We start from the raw sequence: 24168 nt of genomic DNA, 5'->3' as shown, positions 1-24168 counted from the left end.
TTAATTCTATAAACTAGGTCACGATACATCCTCGCCGATTACTAATGCACTCTACACAGAATACTGTCATTTATTTCCACGTAAAAGATTATTTAAAAGTTACTGTGAAATAGACGGTTTTGATAAAATAATATGTAGTCGCCGATTTACGTGTTTCCCCAGGATAATTTGTTAAAAAAAAATTAATTACAGCTTCTAATAAAAATTCCTGTTTCCACAATTTTTTGTGTACATTTAGTAAATAAATATGTATTTTTTATACAAATATTATATAAATCGGAACGTGCGTGCTGTTTCTTTGTAAGAACCGATATTTACCTAATATTCAAGAAGCATTTGGTCGATTTAAATATTACATTTACAACCGTCTATATTGAACATTAAGTATAATTTCAAGAGTATTTATCCGTTATCGGTGAACAGTAAAGCTTAAATAAATGGTGCGTAGTTTATAGCGAAATTTTCTGTCTTATTCGTAATATGTAAACATTTTAAGTCGCCGAGTAAAACATTTCCGCGTAATACTCGATTTTATTTTCCTTATTTCATTATCAAAATCGGATTACTAATCTCGAAACCTCGATCTATAAATAAAAAAAAAATATTTCTACATATAGATTGTTTCACAGCATTCATAGATAGGCGAATGAGATAATTTTTCGTGGCTACATAAACAATATCTTGCGTATAATTTATTTGAAAATTGAAAAGATATATTCTTTACTTTTTTTTTTTGAGAGGGGTTGCTTGATGCTATCGCCGTATAAGCTTGATGCTAGTGTTACACGTGAAATACGATATGGAAATGGAATTTTATACCGTATGAAAAACGCTACGCCTGACCGGGATTCGAACCGGGACCCCTAGATGAAAGGCCGAGACGCTACCACTCCGCCACGGAGTTGCGATGTTAACTTTACTTTTAATAAAGCGAAAAGACTTCAACGGTTATTTTATTTAAATTTGTTTGTTTACGAAATTTATGTTAAGGACGTAATCAACGGTTATAAGTGATCTAATGTAAGATACAGTAGCTCCTGAAACCGAAAAAATAATTTCAAAGATATAAAAAATCTCATGCCAGACCGTAGTATTGAAAATATTTATCGGTCGACTATCTGCCCTTGAAAAATACATATTTGACATTTTCCCGTTCAGAATTCACCGTAAAAAAATATCGATCGGCAATTTTAAATCCGTTCTCCTAAAAGGATTGATTTTTTAAATAAATTACAGTCGACAAGAATACAATTTAAAACAAATTGATCTGGGAGTTTTTTTGGTTTTTTTTTATTTCGGGTGGTAAAAGATGTTCCAGTGTTTTATTTAGACGTGATTTACTACCCGTGGATGAATTTAGCGAAAAATTTCAAACGACCAAATTGTAAAAAACTTTTTATTGAAATTTATAATGGCGGTCCCTTTTTCCATCTTACTGGGACAGGTTTTCGTGATAAATTCGTTGCGGATAAATTTAAAAAAAAATATTAATTTAAGAGTTAATAATTAACTCTAATATTAGTATTAAAGTACGGGGTACCGCCAGCAATTCACTCTTTAGGCCATTCATCAAGCATATGAAAAAAAAAAATGGCAAAAACATCAATTTTTAATTTGAGGCTATGACTTTCACATAATCTTGTCAAATCAAAGCGTATTGTCAAATCCATTCTGAGATAGCGTCCTTCTTTTAGTGCGTTTAATTTAAAAGTAGTGTTTTAAAAAAAAAAAATTACATATTTTTTATTTATTTACGCGATTGGTTTTCTTCATAAAATAATGAACTATAACCAAAAAGTAGGCACCGGAATTCACCGATCGCTAGCGAAGAATCCCGATTGGTTAGTATCAATTTCTAGAGTTAAATTTCTAATTTAATTTTCGTTATATCAATTTTCAACATTAAAAAAAAAATATATATATTTTTACGCAAGAGGTAAACAATTTTGGACACCTAATAATCCCATTCCGAGACGTCTTTCGCCAGAGCAACCCGTCCGGAGGGCCTAGCTGCGGAGGCGTGCCGTCGGCATACACTGCAGCTAGTATTAATACTAATCTTGCTGGTGCGAAACTCTTTTAATTCTTTGCTGCTGGATTGAATAAAAATAAAAAAACCAATTTAACAACTTGTTCTTAAAAATACAAAAACAAATAGTTCGTATTAAAAATTAAAAAATAATTTTGTTTTTAAGAAAAATTATTTTTAAAAAAATTTTCTATTTATGCTTGACCAAAAAGAAAGCACGGGGCTCTCAACGGCTTTATAATTAGAGAACTTCCCACGCTTTTCTTTTTATCATGCATAAATAGAAAAATAAAAAAAAAAATTTCCTTAAAAACAAAATTATTTTTTACTTTTTAGTACGAATTGTAAAGTTTGTTTTTGTTGTTTATCTTTTCTTATTTTAAGAAAAGCGTGTTTTTAAAAATTAAAAAAGACGTCTAATTTTTACTTTTAATTAAATGAAATTGTTATCAAATTTTGCTTTACGTTTATATTATATATAAATCTATTACATAAAGAGGAAACGGTTTTTGTATATCAGCAAAAAATATCAAGAACCGCTAAACTAATCGCTACCAAATTTTAACAGAAGTTTCATTATACAGAGTAATTTTTTAGTCCTGTTACCCGATTTTAAATGTAATTTAAGAAAGGGAAATTTAGGTGGAATAAAAAAAAGTATTTGTTACTTACAAAAGAGATTTAATAAAAAGCTATTACTTACATAATCGTTAAAGAATATGCTCAAAATGCCCACCCCTTGCGGTTATACACTCACGGACTCTTTTCAGCGTATTAGCAGAAACCTTTTTAAGAGTCGCGTCGGAAATATTCGCTATTAAGTCTGTAATATTGACTTTGAGTTCATCAATAGTGTGAGGATTGTTTTTGAAGGCTTCGGACTTAATATAGCCTCACAAAAAGCGGTCATGAGATGTGAGGTCTGGGGACCTTGGAGGCCATAAGCCCATAATGCTTATTATTCGATCGTCAAAGAACTCTTGCAGAAAATCCAAGGTTTCTCGAGACGTGCGGCATGTAGCGCCGTCTTGCTGAAACCAGCAATACCGTTAATTTTTTGTCTCGCTAAAACGATTTACAATCTGGAAGAAAGGACTGATCTATTAATTAAATACGGAGAACAAAATAAATGCGATAGAAGAACTGCTGAAGCGTTTAACGAACGGCATTCGAGTCGCACTCTTACGTTGTAAAACTTGTAAAAAAATTCCAAGAAACGGTATCTGTGCAAAAAAAGAAACGTGTAGGGCAAAAGATTTTAGACGAATTAAGTACGGTTGAAATTTTTCGAAATGTAGTAGCAAATCTTCGTAGCTGTATTCCTAAAATATTCAGCGAAACAGGAATTTCTTACGGTTCTGTTTTCACTTCATTAAATTTGAATAAATTTTGTCCTTATAAAATTCAACCGCATCAAAAATTGAACGAGGATGATGCCGACTGTAGGATTGAATTCTGTGAAGAAATGACTCGATAGTTCCCAATCTCAGGTTTACGAAAAAAAATTTTTTCTGACGAATACACTTTCTTTCTAAATGGCTTTTTTAATACAATTAACTGCCGATATGTAATACATATCATCCTTATTTCATTAGTCCGAAGGGTTGGGGAGGGGGTTGCTTATTTTTCACTATTCGAATAGATTGCCTTAAGAAACACACACATTAAGAAAATAAAAAGTATATATATATATATATATATATGTAATAAATTATACCAGTTATTATAACTAAATCAGAAGATTAGCGTGCGTATATTTTAGAAGATAAATTTACATTAGTTATTTATTAAAATTTGTTTCAAAGTCACCTCTGATCTTAGTCATACTGAATCGACAGTCAAAATGAATCGGATCGATAGCTACATCTTATCGATTCAGTTAGACATGTCCATACATATATATGATATAGAAATATCTGAAATTAATAACGGAATTTTTTATTGTCACCCGACTTGCGTAACTGTGTAAAATTTCACCGTTGTATGACGGCGGGAAACGGGTTTAATTAAGGATGCAAGATTTGAGGACACGGTCGAACCGCTGTCAGATAAACAAATTATATAATAATGAATCTGATTTTCCTATCTTTAAATCAAAATTAAATGAATATTTAACGATTTGTATTTTCAAATATTTTTTAAAATCATTTTTTATCGTATTCTTTTACGTATTTCAATTTACAGTTTCGACCAAAATTAAATGGCCCTATACACAGAAATCATTATGCCGAATTTCATCCAAATCTGCAGGTTAAGTATACACGTATACACATCCTTTTGGAATTTTTCATCGATAAATTTGTCTTTTTTTGTTTAATATAAAGATCTGCAAAAACCTTTACGTGCATCATTAGACTCGATCAAAAATAATAAAGCTAGGATTAAAAAAATCTGATGCGGATATCACACGATTTCCTTGTACGCCCGTTAAATTAAACATATTTTTATTAATTTTTTTTTTTTTGTTAATGAATTATCATTTATTGTAAATTTTTTTTACAATCGCAGGTTGATAATTATTAATAAATCAATATATTTAAATTTTTAAAAAAATTTAAATCGAAAAAGGAAATGAAGTCCGATTCGAATAAAGTGCTTTTCCCCTGTAAGATCGAAATATTTCATTAATTAAAATTTTATTTGGCTATAACTCTGGAACCGATGAAAATAAGAATCGCTTATGATATATCGTTAAAAAGCTCTGACGAGGGCTTATTACTGCGGTTAAGAAAAAGTCCAAAATTCAAAAAAATTTGGATTTTGGACTTTTTTGGACACTTTGGCTTCATTCGATCGCAGTCGAAAGGGGAGATGCACAACTAGATGTTACAACAGTCCTAAATCCAAAATTTCAACATTCGACGGCTAATCGTTTTTGAGTTATGCGAGATACATACGTACGTATGTATAGACGTCACGCCGAAATTAGTCAAAATGGATATTTCAGTTGAAATATTGAAAAACGGAATTTTTCTCGATTATAATACTTCCTTGTAATTATAAGGAATGAAAAAAGTATATAAAAATTAAAAGAAAACTTATAATTTTTATTTTCAGTTTTTAATGCGGGTACCAAATCAAGAGTGAATAAGTCGGTTCTTGTTTTCAATCTTTAAAAAAAGTTAAAATTTCAAGAAAAATTGTAAAATATACCAATATTTAAAACTTACTAAATCTTTAAATATTGTTCAACATTTTTAATATATGAACTTTATTATGTTAGGATTTTTTATTTTATTATGAGTCATTATTTCACAAAAAGAAAAATAATACAAAATGTTCTTGAAACCAGTTACCTCATATGGGGATTCAGGATTTGTTCTTGAATTCAGTTATTATATATATATATATATATATATATACATACACATACAGATGTGTGTGTGTGTATGTGTGTGCGCGCATGCACACGGTTTTAATGTTAAGAGAGAGGTTCTTTCTGACAAGACCGGCCTTGTCCTCTATACCGGTACGGTTCCATTATAAATTATAAAATGTTGTATGAATTACTAATTAATACACGCCAGAGTATAGAACGCCAACACTGGACTCCCTCACTGCGGAAGTACTTAACGTTCCACTGTAATCTACGCTACGTTAGTGGGGAGGTAATATTATACAGCGTTGTAAGATGTTTATTGTATTTTAGCCGATATGGAAATAAATAAATAACAAATTTCAAGTATTAATTTAATAAGTAATGTTTGTCAACATCGGATTAACTTCCTGATAAGTTGAAAAAAGCACACACACACACACAACACACACACACACACACACACACACACTCACACATTATTAAAAAAAATGAGAAACATCGTCATCGATAGGAGAAATTTACGATTTAATTTTGATCCCTTCTTCAGTTTAGAAATATATTAATCGAATAATAATTTGTTTAACTTTCTAATACTGTAAAACCTCCCTCCCAATAAAACCTCTTAATAATTTTATAAGTAATTTATAGAGGACTTCTGCGGCCGAGTAGATAGCGTCTCGGCATTTCGTGCGGAGGTTCCGAGGTTCGAATCCTAGTCGGTCACGGCTCACGGCATTTTTTCATACGCTACCGATTTTCACCGAGCTAATGACCGTAACTGTTGATGGACCCTCTTTCATAAAAAAAAGAAACGAAAACCTTATAAGATATGGAGAAATCATCGGCAAAATTCAGGGGAGGTGGATTCTATAAAGGTTTCTTAGTATCTGGCCCGCGTATAAGTTTGTTACCGTCATCCACGAATTCAAAAATAAACCGTATAAAAAATTTATTATCGATTAAAATAAAATATTAATGAAAAAAATCATCTTTATATGTAAATCGGAATACGTGTGTGTTTAAATTTAAATTCAATTAAAACTCAGAAACTGCTGGGCCGATTTAAATGATTCTTTCTTTTAACGATTTTATTTATTACTAATTCTTTAAGAATATGTTAGGTGTAAATTTATTCGAATAAATCCATTATCGTATGTGCAGTAACGAGTAAACAAAAAGCGTAACGCATATTACACCGCTATTCTCAGAATAATTTAATCCGGTGACTACATCGCGATTTGTAAAAGTATATCCTTAGGGAAAACGGCAATTTTTTCTTCGTTCTTCCGGTATCCACCATTTTGTTACTTTTATATAAAAATGTATATCTCGAGTTCGGATAGATGAATCGCATTATTTTGTAAGCGTCTCGGTAATAAAGTTTTAAAATTAGCAAAAAATCAGGAATTAAATACCTTCGCAAATTACAAAATGGCGGCCATGTTCATTTTTCAATCGTTATAACTCAATAAATATTAGTTTTATCGACATTTATAAAATTTTATTTTATATATATCTATATATTTATATACTTACCGGTAACAAAGTATAATGACACTTAAATAACTTTTAAATAGTTAAACGTAAAAAAATGAAATTTAGCAAACGTCCCAACTCGAAACGATTTATTTTTCGGGATAACACTACCACAACCCCAATCCTACACGAGGAGGTAAAACCATTTTAAAAAATGGTTCGGTTTATTTTTCATATTTAAAAGATTTCTATTTCATCGCGTAGATTATCGACTTGCGACTATTAGTAATTCCTATTTCGTGTCCGCCTTCGCTCGTCGCCTCCGAAATTAAAGCTAAGAAGTATTTCATCAGATAACAATATTCCATATCGGGGTCGATACCTCATCGAAGCGCTCGCGTTAGGCCATATCAATTCGATTTTATTTTTCAAAATTTACCACGACTTATTCGCACCGTATTCAAGTAGCAAGTAAAACGTAATCGGTACTCTGAATCAGAACTCGATTATATGCCGTGTTTATTATAAATTTTATTATTATTATTTTTTATTTTATTTATTTATTTACTTAAATGCAGTGGCCATCGACTACTGCGGTCATTAGCCCTTGTCACAAAGGTACGATTTGATTTTACAAGTAGCCGTTAAGTATATTTACGTTTTTTATCGAAGACTTAACACGATTAAATAATAATTTTTCTCTTTCTGTTTTTATTACAGTTTACAAAGCAATCTGTGATAGATACTTATACGGCTTTCATTAATAATTGGAAGACTGCAAAAGAAGCTATTAAAGCGACATGTCAGGCAAAACCTGCGTTCGAAAGATTTTTAGATGTAAGTAATACCGTTAAAATAAATAATTAATAAATAAATATTTTATTCCGTTCGACTACAAAATAAAATAGGCGATCGTTTTCAGTTTATATGTAGGAAATGTTGCAGGTATATGTAGAGGAGTGTTCGTATATTAATGTACACGGTAATGGAGTCCGTCAGTTTTCACCTTGGAGAGACAGAGAAAAAACTTTACAGATAGTACGATTTACTTAGCGACCGACTACTGTACAATACGATTAAAAATATTGTAATTTTTCTTAAGCGATTGTGGAAGGCGCAAAGTACGAAAGGAGAAAGCAAGTGAGAGAGAGAAAAAATGACAGAGCGTGAACGGTACACCGGACTCATTCTTTTTTTACTTTTCTCTGTACACGTATATCGAAGAAGAAAATTTGTACGATATTAGCGATTTAAGAAGATAGATTTACGGCACGGTTAAACTTCGCTTCTGTTGCTTAAGTTTTTAGCAAAACTTTTAGCAAGACTAAAATGGCGGTCATTTAATATTCTTCAAACCTACGTACGTTTTTCAAAAACGGCCTATACTACTCTTAAATAACCTTTCAACAGCAAAATACTACAAACAAATGAAATTTAAAAGTCCTCTTACCTCAAAACGATCGGTGATACTTAAGAAACTACCTGTGAAAAAATATTAAATGACTGCCATTTTGTATAGGGCTGACGTAATCTTAAGTTTTTTACGTCAAGATTTTTGTTTTTCAACGTCATTTAGTATAATGTATAACAACTTTACCGAACCGAACAAAAGATTAATTACGTCAAATAAAAATAATAATGAAGAAAAAAGGAGAAATTTCATCTTAGAAAAGAAATGCAAATTTCTTACTCATCTTTATGTTCACTTGAGGTCGGAGGATTAACTAAATTTCATATCGTATTTGAAACCGGCTACAAAAAATATTAAAAAGGGACAATTTGGACGTTTTGTCACACCGATGGAAAGTTTTTATTAGATTATTTTTTATTAGAATCGTCATAACCGGAAGTTTTTTAAGTTAACTGAACTCTTCTTTGCGTTCAAATTTAAGATTTTCTCAGAATTATATTGCGTATAAATTATGTCGCAAAATTTGAATTATTTACTGGTAATTTAACGTTGTATACCAACCTTAAAAAATTGTATTTTGCGGTTCAATTTTTTACGTTTAACAATCATTTTCTTAAACATTTTTAGAGATATATATCTGGGACCCTTTTTATTCAGAATTTTTAGGTAAAAAACCATCAAATTATCCCTTAACTTAAATTCAAAAAATTTCAATTCGGCTTCATTTTATCTTCGAGGTAAAATCACGGGATAATTTTTAACAAGCTAATGATTAAAAAAAAAAAAATTATTAAAAAAATTAATGTTTATATGCTTATATTTCCTTATTTTCATTGGTAGGACAAGTCCTGAAATTCTAATCGTTTATATATTTTTACAGTTATCGAGAATGTTATTTATAAAATAGGCTGAACTATTAATTTATTTTAATTATATTTTTATTTATCTTATTCTGCGTATTATTTTTTACAGTTCTGTAAAAGTTCAACCGTCTTTTTTTTCTTTTTTTCCCTATTCATAAGTCATCGTACAAGGTACATAAAAATCGTCAACCCAGTTTAAAGATATCAAACATACGATAACTGACGAAAGAAGCAAACAAATTAAAGCTTATTACCCAACCCACCCGCGAATGAAACGGACCGAATACGTAACCAAAATGTCATGCTAATGTGATGGGATTACATACTCGTAATTAGTTTTATAATATGACTTTGAGTCCAGAAGTGACAAAAAAGAAAAAAAGGATTTTTTACCTTTACCCCTATACGGGGGGTTTTGAATAAAACCAACACGTTCAGAAAATATATATTACCCACGTAAGGGGCATTAAATTACGTGAAAAAAGTTTACTTACGCTTTGAGTAAAATTTTGAGATACGGGTGTCGCATACGGTCTACATTTCTATGTTCCCTTACCGAGTGCGACCAAAAACAACGCTTTTTATTCAGAAATCAGCCTGCCAAATCACATTCGAATCGGTCCATTCTGTATGGAAATTAAAATAAAAAAAGAGGCCAACATATACCTATGTATTATATACATTTTTCCTGAAATTTTCAACGGTAAATTTGTGTTTATAGTTTGAGAAGATCTAATGAAACATCAAAATCTGCAATTTAAACTCGACGTAAATTTTTTCCTTTTTAGTGAATTTTCCCTTATCGCTATACGCGGATAGCGATTATCCAGTATTTCCTTACCGGTTAAGGAAATACTGTGCTTATTTTTCGGGATAATATTATCGCATCCCCGATCCTACACGGGGAGGTAACTCAGACAAATGGAAAGCGAAGATACTGGTATTATCCAGTATTTCCATACTGTATCACTGTATACCCAGAAAAAGTAAGGATTAAACCCTTACCGTTTGAGTGAAATTTTAATCATCGCAAGGGCAAGGTGTACTTTAACAAAAAATTTCAAAAAAATACAATTAAATTTGGAATTTGAATGAGGAACGAGGTTCTATTCCCTTCAGGCAGAGAAATGTGTTTTTTACAAATTTACTTCGTACAAGGAAGTATTTCCATCGCGAAAAATCTCGGTTTTCAGATTTCAACTGAAATATCCATTTTGAGCACCCCTTAATCCATTTTGATTAGTTTTGGCGTGACGTCTGTACATACGTCCATATGTATCTCGCATAACTAAAAAACGTTTAGCCGTACGATGTTGAAATTTTGGATTTAGAACCGTTGTAAAATTTAGTTATACACCTCCCATTTCGATTGCAATCGACTGAACCAAAAGCGTCCAAAAAAGCCCAAAATTAAAAAAAAATTGGATTTTTCACTTCTTTTAACCAGCCCTCATTGAGAGTTTTTCAACGATGTATCATAAATGGTTATTTTCATCGGTTCCAGAGTTATAGCCGATTGAAATTTTAATTAATGAAATTTTTGGATCTTACAAGAGGAAGGCACATAGGTTCGAATCAGACTTCATTTCCTTTTTTTTTTTTAATTTAAATATATTGATTTGTTAATAATAATTAACCTTTGATTGTAAAAAAAAATGTTACAATAAATAATAATTCAATAATAACAATAATATATATGAAAAAATATCAGAAGTTATTAATTTTTAAAAATGTGTATATGTAATTTAATAGGCGTACAAGGAAGTTATGTGGTGTCCACATCAATTTTTTTATTTTGCGTGAGGAACGAGGTTCTAGGAAGAACTGTGTTTTTTAGCGTTATTTATTAGCAGAGTTATATTTTAGTGAAAAATTTCAAACGAGTAAAGTAAAAGAAAATAATATTTAAACAACTTTCATAGAAAACTTTACCAAAAATTTCAAAAGAGGATTCTTTCGTCCGACTTCAAGAATTTTTTTTATGTACTCACCGTGGGAGCAAAAGATTTTAGCTGAACAAAAATTAAGGTACAGTCTTTTAAATAGTTTTATATGAACGTACAAAAACTATTTTTTGGAATTCTATTTTCGAAGGTTTCTTCCAACGATAGATAATGACTGATATCAAAGTAACTACGGTCGGTTTACCCGGCAGTGTAACACTTTAAAATAGTTGTATAATTTTTGTTACGCTTTATATTGTGTACTTTCACTGTAATGAGCTAAATCGCATAAGTAGCTTACCGGTGTAAAATAAAACCGGTGAATGGAAATAGTAAATATCTTATTATACACGGAATCAGTAATGTAAACAGAATACCGATTAGATCGTTTAAATACTTCAGAGCGGATTCCAACTACAAACGTTTATTAAGTCTGCACTAAGATGAGAGAACACACATCCGTCGAATAACCGATGCCTTGCATTAAAAATCATTATTCTGATCGACAGTTTATAATTTAATTGAATAAATGTTTATCTTTAATCGAATTTTTAAAAGAAACACGCAGATCTCATATCAGCCAATATGAATATAAATATTTTTATAATATATATTTTCAAAGCAACTCTTCTCCAAATGAACAGACCGATTTTGATCATTCCTTTTTACTCTCATTCCCTCTCTCTCTCTCTCTCTCTCTCTCTCTATATATATATATATATATTTTTTTTTTTCCACCTTGGCCTGATTTTCGATCCCATCGAAGAAGTGGACCTCACGGGACACATATTTTGTTTTAGTAAACTATATATATTTTTTTGTTACCTTGTTAACATTGCACCAAATCGGGCCGACTTATTGAAGTAAATAATTATTCCGATAAACTTTTAAACCTACAAAAGAAAAAAAGAAAAAAAAAACAAGGGGTCTGACTAAATATGGTATCAGCACATAATACATAACTTTTTTAAACTTCAATTTTTAATATTGAAAATCTGACAGTATCTAGTTTTAATATAAAGAATATGATGTGGACATCACATGACTTCCTTGTACGCCTATTAAATAATATGTACACATTTTTTTTTAATGAAAAGTACATCAAATTTTGTTTCATTAATAATTTCTGATATTTTTTCATAATTTTTCTTTTTATTGTTCTTATTGAAATATTATTTATCGTAATTTTTTTTACAGAGATTAATAATTATTAATAAATCAATATATTTAAATTAAAAAAAAAAGAAGCTCAAGTCTGATTGGAATAGATGTGCCTTCCTCTTGTAAGATCTAAATATTTCATTAATTAAAATTTCATTTGACTATATTTCTGGAACCGATGAAAATAAGTACCGCTTATTATATATAGTTGAAAAGCTCTCGATGAGAGCTTATTACGGCAGTTAAGAAAAAGTCCAAATTTTTTTAGATTTTGGGCTTTTTCGGACGATTTTGGTGCAGTCGATTGCAATCAAAAGGAGTGGTGTACAGTTAAATGTTAAAACAATCCTAAATCCAAAATTTCAACATCCTACGGCTAATCATTTTTGAGTTATGCGAAATACATGTATAGTACAGACGTCACGCTGAAACTAGTCAAAATGGATTCAGGAATGGTCAAAATGAATATTTCCGTTGAAATCTGAAAACCAAAATTTTTCGCGATCGCAAGGAAGTAAAAACATGGGACACGACTTAAAGATTAAAAACGTTTTTTTAATTTTTTATAATTTCTGATACTTTATTTAAGTTGAAATGTTATGAGATACCTGTCGAGCAAGGAAATTAAACGGAACTCAATTTTTATTGAATATTTTTTTTTTATCAGCAAAATACTATAAATGCAATAAAATTTTGATGTTAAACCCTCGTTCGGCCGAGGAAGTCAACCGGGACCCAAAATGTTTTAGTAAGAATTTTAATTGTTTCTCAATTATACATTTAAAACTGCATAATTTTTAGGTTAAAAACGTCGCTTGATCGTGGGAGTGAAATCGGACGCATATTTTTTTTTACTGAATATTTTGATCTTTTCCGCAATTGTATTTTAAATATTACTTAATTAAGCCATTAATATTTAAAAAATCTTCAGTGCAGCGGTTGAAATAAAAATTTATTAAGGACAAAGCCGAGTCGGAAAAGTTGTACAACGCTTCGCGGGTTTTTTAATTAGGTATGTATTTTTAGAATGCGGTTGTAGATTTATGTTGGATTTGAATTATTTCTGTACGTTTAAAATAACATTATGTATTTTATTATTTAAAAGTCTCTTTTTATTCAGAGATAAATACGAGTCGAAGAAGTATTTCATTTTTAAATGTCTTAATGTTTATTTTTTTGAGGTTCTCGGACTCTGTCGTCGTTGAGGATGCACAGAACTGTTACAATTAAATTTTTGTTGGTCATGCACAAAGTATTTAATTTTTAAATATTATCATGTTTATTTTATCTTTAAAATTTCTTTAGACGTTTAATTTTTTTTTATCTTAGTTTTTTATTTTAAATGATTATCGTCGAAAAAGTCAAATTAAAAAAATAAAATAAAATGAAAGTACTGGCCGAACTTAAAATTTTTCTACTTATTTAAATTCGGATAAAATTTAGAAAAATGCACATTCTTTTTTCTAATGCCCTATATTTAGAAAACTTTCTTCTGTATGAGACACGTGTTAACTCATTTATCATAACAGTGTAATATACTATATGAGAAAAAGTTATCGATCTTCCTTTTCTTTTTTAGATTATGTAATAACAAAATTTTAATAATATTATATGTGGGACAACGGCAACCGTATAATAAAATACTCTTCCTTCCGCACACTGGAATTCTACAGGTAACTTCGTGCCGTGAGCTTGCCACCCGCTTCCCCCTCTTTATATATAGACGTACTAATAACACTTGTGTTGTTCATCGACCGCAGACAGTTAAAGGGAAAGTGATGGAACTTTTTTTAATAGTACTATTATTATTATTATTGTTGTTGTTGTATACATATTTTTTATTATCTTAGCTTCGTTAATATTTTCTAACCGACATACGGTAATTAAAATAATGATAATTATTTTTTTTTAAAAGTACTCTAATTAATTGTTATAAAATTCGATGTTACTACACGTCATGGTACGTTGTTTTTACACACTGTTTTATACTACAGTATGTATATATGTTACATTAAATCGAGTTTTGTTTGTTTGTTATAAGGTAATTCGCACGATGTTCATATAATATATAGAACACTATTTCCTTCCACCCGTATATCAAATCTCATGATCACACACACACACACACGACCGACAAAATATCTGTAGGTAAAAGTTTCATAACATTATTACAGTATAGAAAAAAAAAAGTAAATAACTGTAATACATTTGGAATGTCTCAAAGAACATGTATATATATATATATATATATATATATATATATATATATATATATATATATATACGGTATATCGATATATAGTAATAGATATATATATCGATATAGATGCGAAATATATATCGAAGTTTGGAAAAATTTAGTACTTTTTAACCGGATCCGAATTTTCGGACGAAAATCACAAATATCTTGAAAACGGTCGATCCTTGTGCTCTGAAAAATTTGCTCAACCCCCCTGGACGATAACCTCATCCGCTCCTAGTGGTTCCCATCAGATGCCCCCGGGTCGCCGTTCGGAAATCGGGGAGGGGGTGCCACCGTAATATCTCGGCAACCGCTCGTCCGATTTTTATGATTCAAACGGCGTATGTATTAGCAGGTCGAGCGCTAACTGTTTAACGCATCGGGTACACTCTTGATCGACCGGATCTTGGTTATCCGGAAATTAAATCGTTTAGCCCCGTGTTTTGATTGCACTCACTCGACGTAAAACGTACCGATGCGATATTTCGCTACATACGCTGAAACCTGTGCGCTAGCGCAGCTGTAAAGTATACATTTATGAAGACTAAAAAGTAGAAAATAAAACATATTAAAAAAAAACTTTTTAAAAACCACTCTTAAATTAAACGTATTATAACCAAACGTACGTACGTACTGAACTATAACCAAAAAGTAGGCGCCTTAATGTACCGATCGCTAGCGGAAAATGCCGATTCGTTAGGATCAGTTTCTGGAGTTAAATTTCTAATTTAACTTTGGTTATGTCAATTTTCATCGTTCAAAAAAAAATATTTTACAGAAGAAGCAATCAATTTTCGAACACTTAATAATCCCATTCCAAGACGCCGCCCGCCAGGGCAACCTGCCCGGGGTCCTAGCTGCGTAGGCACGTCCTGCAGTCAGTAAATAAATAAAAACTGAAAACAAAAGAATTAAGAATACTCAGCAAGAAAGATCATAGGTTCATAAAAAACGGAGAAAAATACAAAAGAAAGAAGACACAATAATGAATATTGGACGCCTAGAGAATGATGTAATCAGAAAAAGAAGAATCACCTTCTATGTCACCTGTAAACTTTGAATCCTAACAGGCTACTTACACGATTTAAAATTTAAAAACCGGATCAGAGAAACTGAAAGAGTCAGGGAAGAATTGAAAAATAACAAAAGAAGACATCAAAGAACGTTCAACATCGTGAGAAAAATTCCAAAACATTACAGGTTCCTAGGAAAAACAAAAACAACAGCAAAGAAGAAACAAAAGAAAAATACCAGGAAACTATGAAGGAGTTTTAGAAGAAAAAGAAACTGAAAAAAAATTGAAGTAAATAAAATAATCGTGTCCCTAGTGAAAACAAAAAGCAAATGGAATATGATTAAAAGTATATCTAAAGATATTAAATCCAAAAAATAACCGCAAAGTAACTGTCATGAGAATTATTATGTACACTATAAACGGAGGTTATTTTTTATAATATATTTTTTAATTAACAACCGACTGAAATTTACTGATATATATAATTGACATTTACTGTATACTAACAAGATAACCTTGATTCGCTAAATTATTTTATTAATAAAAATGCCATTTTTTTTTAATATTACTATTCTTATTTGAACTAAAAAGGAAATATATAAATTGATCAAAATGCTTAAATAAAAAAATGTTAATGTAATATTTTCCTGAAAATTTGTTTCTAAATCTATCTCAGCGAGTATACATAGTGTCCATCTATTTTTCTTAACCGTTTATCTTAAAAAGTATAAAAAAAATTTCACCAAATTTAATTTTGTGAGTTTGCCATAATCTCACAAACTCACAGAAGCAACCCTCTGTGAGGAACAGAATGGCTTTAGGATTGTATGTTAATGCGCAGATAAATTTTTGTTGTAAAAAAAATTATTGAAAAACGATGTGAATATAATCTAGAGATGCGCATGGCCTTTATTAATTTTGGAAAAGGCTTTTGACAAAGTCAAACGTTTCACTCTGGCTAATTTTACAGGAAAGAGTCAAGGCAGTTATAAGTATGTATAAACATAACACGCAGGGTGTGATCAATACTAGGAGGAATTGTTTAGATGGTATAACTGTTAATCAGGGAATAAGACGAGCGTGCAGTTTTTCATCTACTTTATTTAATATAGCTATATATATATATATATATATATATAGAGAGAGAGAGAGAGAGAGACTACATTTTCAAGAAATGGAAATATATTGTTAGTTCTGGTATAGTGTTAGATAAGGACAACTGCCTGAATGGTTTACTGTCTGCAGATAATATATGGGTAACAAAAAAAGCCAAACTTGACCTGCAAATTATACACTGAATGAATTATGCAAGACTTATAATCTCACAATTTCTGTTAGCAGAACAAAAATTATAACATTCAGTTACGCGTTAAGTTCTGGTTCATTCAAAAATAGTACTGGACAATGCGGTCTTGAACAAGTATCTCACTGCAGTTATCTGGGATGTAATGTCGGCTTTGATACAGATAGAAAAGAAAGTAAATAAATTCCAAACCGTGTGTGGTACAATAAGCAGGACGTTGAATAAGAGAGCTAGGAAAGAGCATAATTGAAATTCTATAAGATTACAGCCATCCTAGTTCTTCTTTATGAAAGCAAGTCATAGGTTACCATAAAAAGACTAGTAAGTAAGATACAAGCGGCACAGATGAGATTTTTAAGGAGGCCGAAGGTCATCAAAAGATTAGGTTGTGTACGGAACGAAGTAATAAGAATCGAATCGGATATTTATAGCTTGAATGAAAGGTTGAGAGATTACAGCGATCGTTGGAAGCAACACCTGGACAGAATGTCTTATAATAAGATTCCCATACGATTACAGAATTATCAGCCGCACGGAAGGAGAGACATTGGAAGTCCACGTAAAAGATGGTATTAGCCCATTGTGAGTCTGGAACAGGCAAAAGCTTAATTCTTGTGTGTATGCTTTAACGATCGGTCGGTAATAATCTATCGATTTGAAATTTAAAGTACTTTTAAAGGGGTTGAAGTAACTTTTTAATCGTCTAATAAGTCGGAAATCGTAGAACTCGAAAGGACTTGATTTAAGAATTTCAGCCTTTTATCGGCTGGAATTTTTGCGATAAATAGGTAAGATATTTTTCATTTATATATTAGATTTTGTAGCTTACGACAAGGATGTAGATTTTCTGATATTGCTTTACGTATAATAATTAGGATAAAGATACAAATTAAAAATATTAGGTAAATGAGCATTTCGGTTGTCAAGGTATCATCATCGGCGGTAAGAGTTACTACAGAAATTAGTATATATATATATATTTTAGAAAAGAAAAACAAAAAACCGAAAATTTGAAGTTGTTTATACAACCTCTCGATGAGCAGTCAAAAGTGGGAGATCAAAATTAATTAATTTATTTTTATAATAAAACAACTTACAAAATTCTATCAGAAGGCAAAGCTCATTTGTTAGGAAAAGTAAGTATTATTAGTCGAGTTTAAAAAGTGTAAACGCATAGATGCGCAGTAGTTCTACCTATTGATGCCTGAAGTAATATCGGCACCGCTAATAGTTCGTGAAGATCAATAGTATTCTGTGACAGATAGGTAACCGGTCTAGAAATCCATTCCTGCGATCACTGACCTTTCTAAACTTTGACAAGAAATAATATGAAATTTCATTGAACATTTGGGCAGAAATTTTTTTTTTTTTTTTGCGTTGCCGTCTGTTATAAAGATTGGCGGTATAATATTACGATAAATGAAATAAAAAAATAAAAAAAGGGTATTCCATCTCGCTTAAGCCAGCCTATGTTTGATTTTATTTTTCAAATTTACGGTAGATTTAAAAGAAAGTTTGCAAAGTGTAAAAATAAAAATAAAACTAAAAGAAAACACATGATTTTCGCAGTATCTGATATGTAAAAAATATTAGTTATAAATGAGATGGTAATGCCAGAATAACGTTTGACATTAATGTAGGCTGTACAGGTGGATAACGGAAGTTTAGTAATTTAAAATGAATTAAGAGGAAATGCACGGTTGTCCTGTAAAATAATATTACATATACATGTTATCATGCCCTCCACCTTTAACAAAGGAAAACGATCGCATAAAAACATGTTTTAGCGGCTCAAAAATTTATTATTTATTATTATATTTTATTTTATTTTTTTGTCTTCAGTCATTTGACTGGTTTGATGCAGCTCTAAGATTCCCATAGATTTATATTTTATAAAGTGTATTAATTTAATTATATTTTACTTCTTTAAAAATATTATTAAAACTCATTAAAATAATAAAAATGTAGATGGTTTTTTGTCGTTATTTTTGGGTCTTTATCAACTCTAATTACATTTTAATATGAATCCAAGATGAAGAAAGATAACTTCCGACCTAGTAGCATTTCAACTCAAAAAGAACGATAATGTAATCGAGAATAATTTTAAGAACGGTGTAAAAATCCAAGGAGAGAAACAAAATTAATTATTGACAATGTTCTTTTGGTAAAAAAAAAATTAGCAGTAAAAGGCAGTAAATGGACTGAATTAAATGCCCTGAGAGATATTCAATTTGAAAATAAAAAATAAATCTGACAACGAACTTGTTATACTTTCCTGTAATTAGTTATTTATTCTTATATACTAAAAAAATGATAATATATGAAAACACTTTAAAAAATGCAAAAATCAATTTTTTTCAATTTTTGATCGTTCCCCTCCCTTCAATGTTGGCACAAAGTATTTATTTCTCGGTTCGTTTCATTACTACAATACTTAGGAAGACGTAAAAAAATATGGAATAAATAAAAACATTTCTTTTTGCGATTTTTAGGGAAGGAGGAGAATTTAGGGGCAACATTTTTATTTAAATGCTAAGATAAGCATGTACGCATCTACTGACCTTAGTATAAAGTGAGGTTAAGTAGAGCAAAATTTTGAGAAAATTGAACCGACGGAACTATCTACCACATCCCCTGGATATTTTGACCCCCAAACTTTTACCAATGATTGTCCCATATACAAGAGTCTCTGTGCCAAATTTCATCAAATCGGTTCATCCAGTCAAAAGTTAAGCTTCAACACGCTGAGGCAAGTACACACACGAGCATTACCCACCCTCCCCATTTTTTTTTTGTTTTTTGAGATCCCTGGGTCATGAAACGTCGATAAATGAAAAAAAAACTCATACTCCTTTTTTAACTGATTACCATACTTTCCTTCTTCCCGAAAAGTAAAAATTAAAATATTTTTTCTATATATATATATATTTTTTTTTTGTTTCCAGAGTGTAGAAAGAGCAGTATAGAAAAGAATGAAACTGTTTGTTTATTCAGTCAAATTATTTATGGCAAGAAAAGAAGTTTTAAAAAAATTAACAAATTTAAATCAGTTGTAAAATTCATACAGAAAAAATAGATGGGAAAAATTTAAATAAATTTTATTTATTTCATTATAATAAACTGCAAATGCTGATGATATATTACTTTAAAAGAATTAAACAAAATTACTTTTATTATTATTATTATTATTATTACTATTATGTGTTATTATAATGACAAGGTTAACAGGTAGGACACGACAATGTTGACCTCAAATGTGGTACCGTATAAGGCATTATAAGAGGCTACCTGGTTGTGTTAATGCCTTTACCTTATCGTACGCGGAAAAACGTTGAGTACATCAAATAAAAATCAACTCGGTCAAATATTGTATTATACAACATTATATTGGATTAGTTAAGAAATTAAAATTATTTCTACCTGTTACGGCAACAAAATTATTGGTTTACAAATGCGACTATTTTGTTTTTTAAGACTTATATTTAAAGTTTTAAAAATCAACGGAAATTTATCGACTCGTTCGTAATTAGCACCGACAGATTGCTACCCGAATAATAATAACAAATTATAATGAATTTTGTAACGTGTGAAAAAAATATCGCTCCTAACTAGGAATGTTACTGGGAACCTTTGCATGTAAAGCAGAGACTCTACCGCTATGTCACAGAGACCGAAGTGAAACTTTCTAAACGATTAATTACAAGAACATTAATAATATAATTTTTGAGTTCTTAATTAGTACTTTTTTTAGCACCGTCTACAAAAAGTCAAAACTCAACGAAGATTGAGACTTTATTAACTTTGTAGGAATTTTTTTTTTAACGTAACTAATTCGTTTCACATTTATTATTGTAATTATTATAAACCGTTAGACTTTTAAAAGTAACTGTGTTCATGCGAAAACTAGACGGTCATAAAAAAATAAAGGTGAGAAACCTACCGTTTGATATAAATAAGGAAATAATGAAGAAATAACACGTAAAGACACTGTTGAGGGGGTCAGTTTTCTGTAATGCGGAAATACATGTATTACTAAATTTTCGATTAATTTTCTTGATTTTTTTCGTGAATATTGTATTTTTCCGTGTAAGCCCCGCCAGGCTATTTTTATGATTAGTGAGAAAGAAAAAGATATTTTTTCATTCGATACGTTTCGTTCTACTAATTTTGTTACGGAATAAAAAACTAAAAGTAGAGACACAACTGTATTAATTATTATCTTAATGTACAAGTCGGTGTCGTACCGATAAGAGCTTCGTCAATCTTTCTCTACCAAAGTGCCATCTGTTGTCGCATCATAATAAGCTTCAGTAGCTTTCTTTGTACTCTTCCTCTAGCGGCAGAAGCGGGTATTACAATGAAATTCATCTTTGTTTACGTGTCGTAACTTTCTTTTTCCTGTTTAGCCTCCGAGAATTACCGTTCAGGTATTACTTCTGAGAATGATATGTACGAGTGTAAATGAAGTGTAGTGTTGCGAAGTCTCAGTTCGACCTTACCTGAGACGATTCGTGTCGTACCTGTTTCTGTACAAAGTTTTACAGTCCCAGTCGTATACGACATCGTCTTGTAAAATAATAATTTTTTTGCGAATACATTCTTTTTTTGTTATTTGTTCGTGAGCTTTTCCTATTTGCGAATCGGTGTTTTCTTAAAATTGGAAAAGCGATTTTTGTCGACGGAAGAGATATTTTAAGAGAAATTGAGCTCCACAAAAGGAAAGAATTTGATTTCGGCGAGGATACAGATTTTTCATGTAGCGAATGCGAGGACGTTGTGACGTTGAATGACCGTAATGCGGATAATGTTTTCAACGCTGACGATGATCTTTTAATGAAAATACACGTTAATCACTCTCGGTTAATTAAAAAATAAATCCATCCTAATTTTAAGATTGTTTACTTGCGAATTCGTGACTCTACATTTTAAATATAAAATTTAACGATATTATATTGTATGTAATAAAATATAATTTGTACGTTGTTCGTGCAGTCATAATAATTCCGTTATTAAAATGATTTGAATAAGACTAACGTTCAGATTATTTTTACGTTAAAATTGAAGATTAATTAAAAACTTTAGTGTAACGACGAGGATTAAAATATGCTAGTTGGTACTTTTTATAACGTTTCTCTGTAGTCCTTTAATTATTTTTAACTATTAAAGAGAACTTTAAACAAAAATAATAATAAAATATACTTTGAAAACCGCACTAAACAAAGAAATAAGGAAATTGACCGTTATAAAAAAAAATAAAAAATGATAAACGGCAAAATTACTCCTCCCGCTTTTTTAATTTTGTCCAAAATATTATGACGTAAACGCCACGTATGTAGAAATGTTTTGAGCCGTTTGAAATAATTTATCTTGAACAAGACCGGAGATATTAGTCGATAAACAGTCTAACACATGTACGTACCTACCAAAAATTTCGATAACTTTTTTATGTGTTTTTACATCGAGAGGGTCTTGAAATACCGATATCTGATTAAATCTTGATACCTAAATTTTTAGTCGATCTGTGTACTTTCCCTTTATAACTGTGGGTGCAGCAGCAATAAAGCTACAGCAGTGAAAGTAAAAATTAAAACGTAATAAAAACTAAAATATTGACGGGTAAGGAAATTTACATCCTTATACCAAGATAGTTAGAATATAAGCAAGCGTCTTGGGGAATGTTTAGGTATTATTTTGATGCAAAATACGAATACTATTGGAGACATTTGAAATGCGGATATAAGAAGAAGATTAAATGAACAAAACGAAAAATGAAGAAATTATGAGGAGAATTAACGGGGAAAAATCCTAATCAGATTAATTTAGAGTAGTAAAATCGGGAAAATACGATGAAAGAAAAAGGATTGATTTAAACAATATTAGAAGATTCAATGAAACGCGTGAAGAAAGCGGATGTTTACAATTAGAAATTCTTAAGCTATAAAGTTAAACTACAACGCTATAAAAAATTAACTTGCCCGGAAACCTTACGGGCGAAAGAGTGTTTAGGTAAGTTTACGTAAGAAATCTTTTAAAAGAAGCGAGAAGAATCTTTAGAAAGATTTTTGAACCCGAAAGGACAGAGGAAGGTAATATGCTAAACTCTAACAAAGAAATAAAAGATTTAAAAACGGAAATGCAGTAAAGAAGAATGAAGTTTTTCGGTCATATTTATAGAACGAGTGACGACAGCGGGCTTAAAAAACAATTATTTAACTTTTACATAGATAGAAAAATAAAGATAGGATCGCATCGGGAAGTAAATCGAGACCTAGAAAAACTAAATAAAGATTGGAAAAATATAATAACAGATGTAATAGAATTCTGAAAAAAAACTGAGGATTGCAAACTAGATGAAAAACAAAATCCAAAGAATAGCTCAGAAAATTTACAGCAAACTCAAGCGCTCTCAGAAAGAATGAAAAAGTACTGCAAACAACAAAAAGAAGATGAGAAAAAGAAAGAAAATGCAACCAGTTGTAAAAAGATGTAATCGAAATAAGAATTATAAATTAAGAACTTTTTTCGATTTAAAAAAATAATTAATCTAATTTGATAATTACTATTCAATAAGAAATGTGTACTAAGTATACAATAATACGTTTTTATACTTTTAAATAAATATTCAGTAATAAAGGATGTGAAAGTATTATAAAAAGAGTGACGGTGGCGGCATCTGGCATCAACGGCATTCGTTACCTCGCATAATGGTACCCTAAGTACAATATACGCGATTCATAACGTCATTTATTTTTATTTAGATAATTCAACAGTCTATAAGATTACTGTGTAATTAATTATTCGACAGGAAGTTACTTAATAATGTAATGTTATAAATGTGCTTGGTTAGCTTGCAATCTGTTTTACGTAATTACAAAACACTGTTCTGTTCTTTTATATAATAAATTAATTAAAAACAACATTATTACCGATAAAAAAAAATTATGTTAATTTTAATATACAGATTTAATTATGAAAGAAAAAATAAAAAGAAATCGCATAAATTTTGAAAAAATTAACATAAAAACCGCAACAAAGTTTCATCGTACGATTCAGTAATCTTTTAAATTCTTAGTTACGATAACGTAGAATATAATACGGAAAACTAAACGCGAGTCAAAATTTCGGGTAACCAGTATTTATTTCAATTTTTAATTTTTCAAAGTTTTGAGCTCTCTTCCGATTAAAAATGCAAAATAGAGTACAATTCTGTGTATTCAGTCTGATATTTAAGTACGGAAACAGCTTTACGCCGGATATGTCAGAGGTATTTGGATGCAGAAAGAAATAATCTACGTAGTTAAAATAATCTGCATTTTGTTAGGTTTTTAATTTTTGTCCACCGTCCTGGATCCGCCATATTGAATCCAACTTAATCGTTTTAACTAGGAAGTTGGACGGACATATGA

The 24168-nt window shown here is 30.4% G+C and overlaps 1 protein-coding gene and 1 long non-coding RNA gene across 4 annotated transcripts in view; one reads left to right on the top strand and one right to left on the bottom strand.

Annotated features, from left to right (window-relative positions):
• The window catches only part of LOC142328062 (uncharacterized), a 94035-nt gene that overhangs the window by 22949 nt on the left and 46918 nt on the right, over window positions 1-24168 (top strand). Inside the window, exon 3 of one of the 3 annotated variants that reach the window (XR_012757178.1) lies at window positions 19708-19841. The exons of the other annotated variants lie outside the window; for them this stretch is intronic. This is a non-coding gene — a long non-coding RNA (uncharacterized LOC142328062). Of the gene's footprint in view, window positions 1-19707; window positions 19842-24168 lie in introns of those variants that run through there. 3 annotated transcript variants of the gene reach the window in all.
• LOC142328061 (leucine-rich repeat-containing protein 20-like) overlaps window positions 1-24168 on the bottom strand; it is a 53972-nt gene that overhangs the window by 22069 nt on the left and 7735 nt on the right. The window lies entirely within an intron of this gene.

Source organism: Lycorma delicatula, chromosome 7 (assembly GCF_047948215.1).
Source record: "Lycorma delicatula isolate Av1 chromosome 7, ASM4794821v1, whole genome shotgun sequence".
Classification (NCBI taxonomy): domain Eukaryota; kingdom Metazoa; phylum Arthropoda; class Insecta; order Hemiptera; family Fulgoridae; genus Lycorma; species Lycorma delicatula.
The sequence above is the reverse complement of the archived record's forward strand: the minus strand, read 5'-3'. Positions and strand labels throughout refer to the sequence as shown.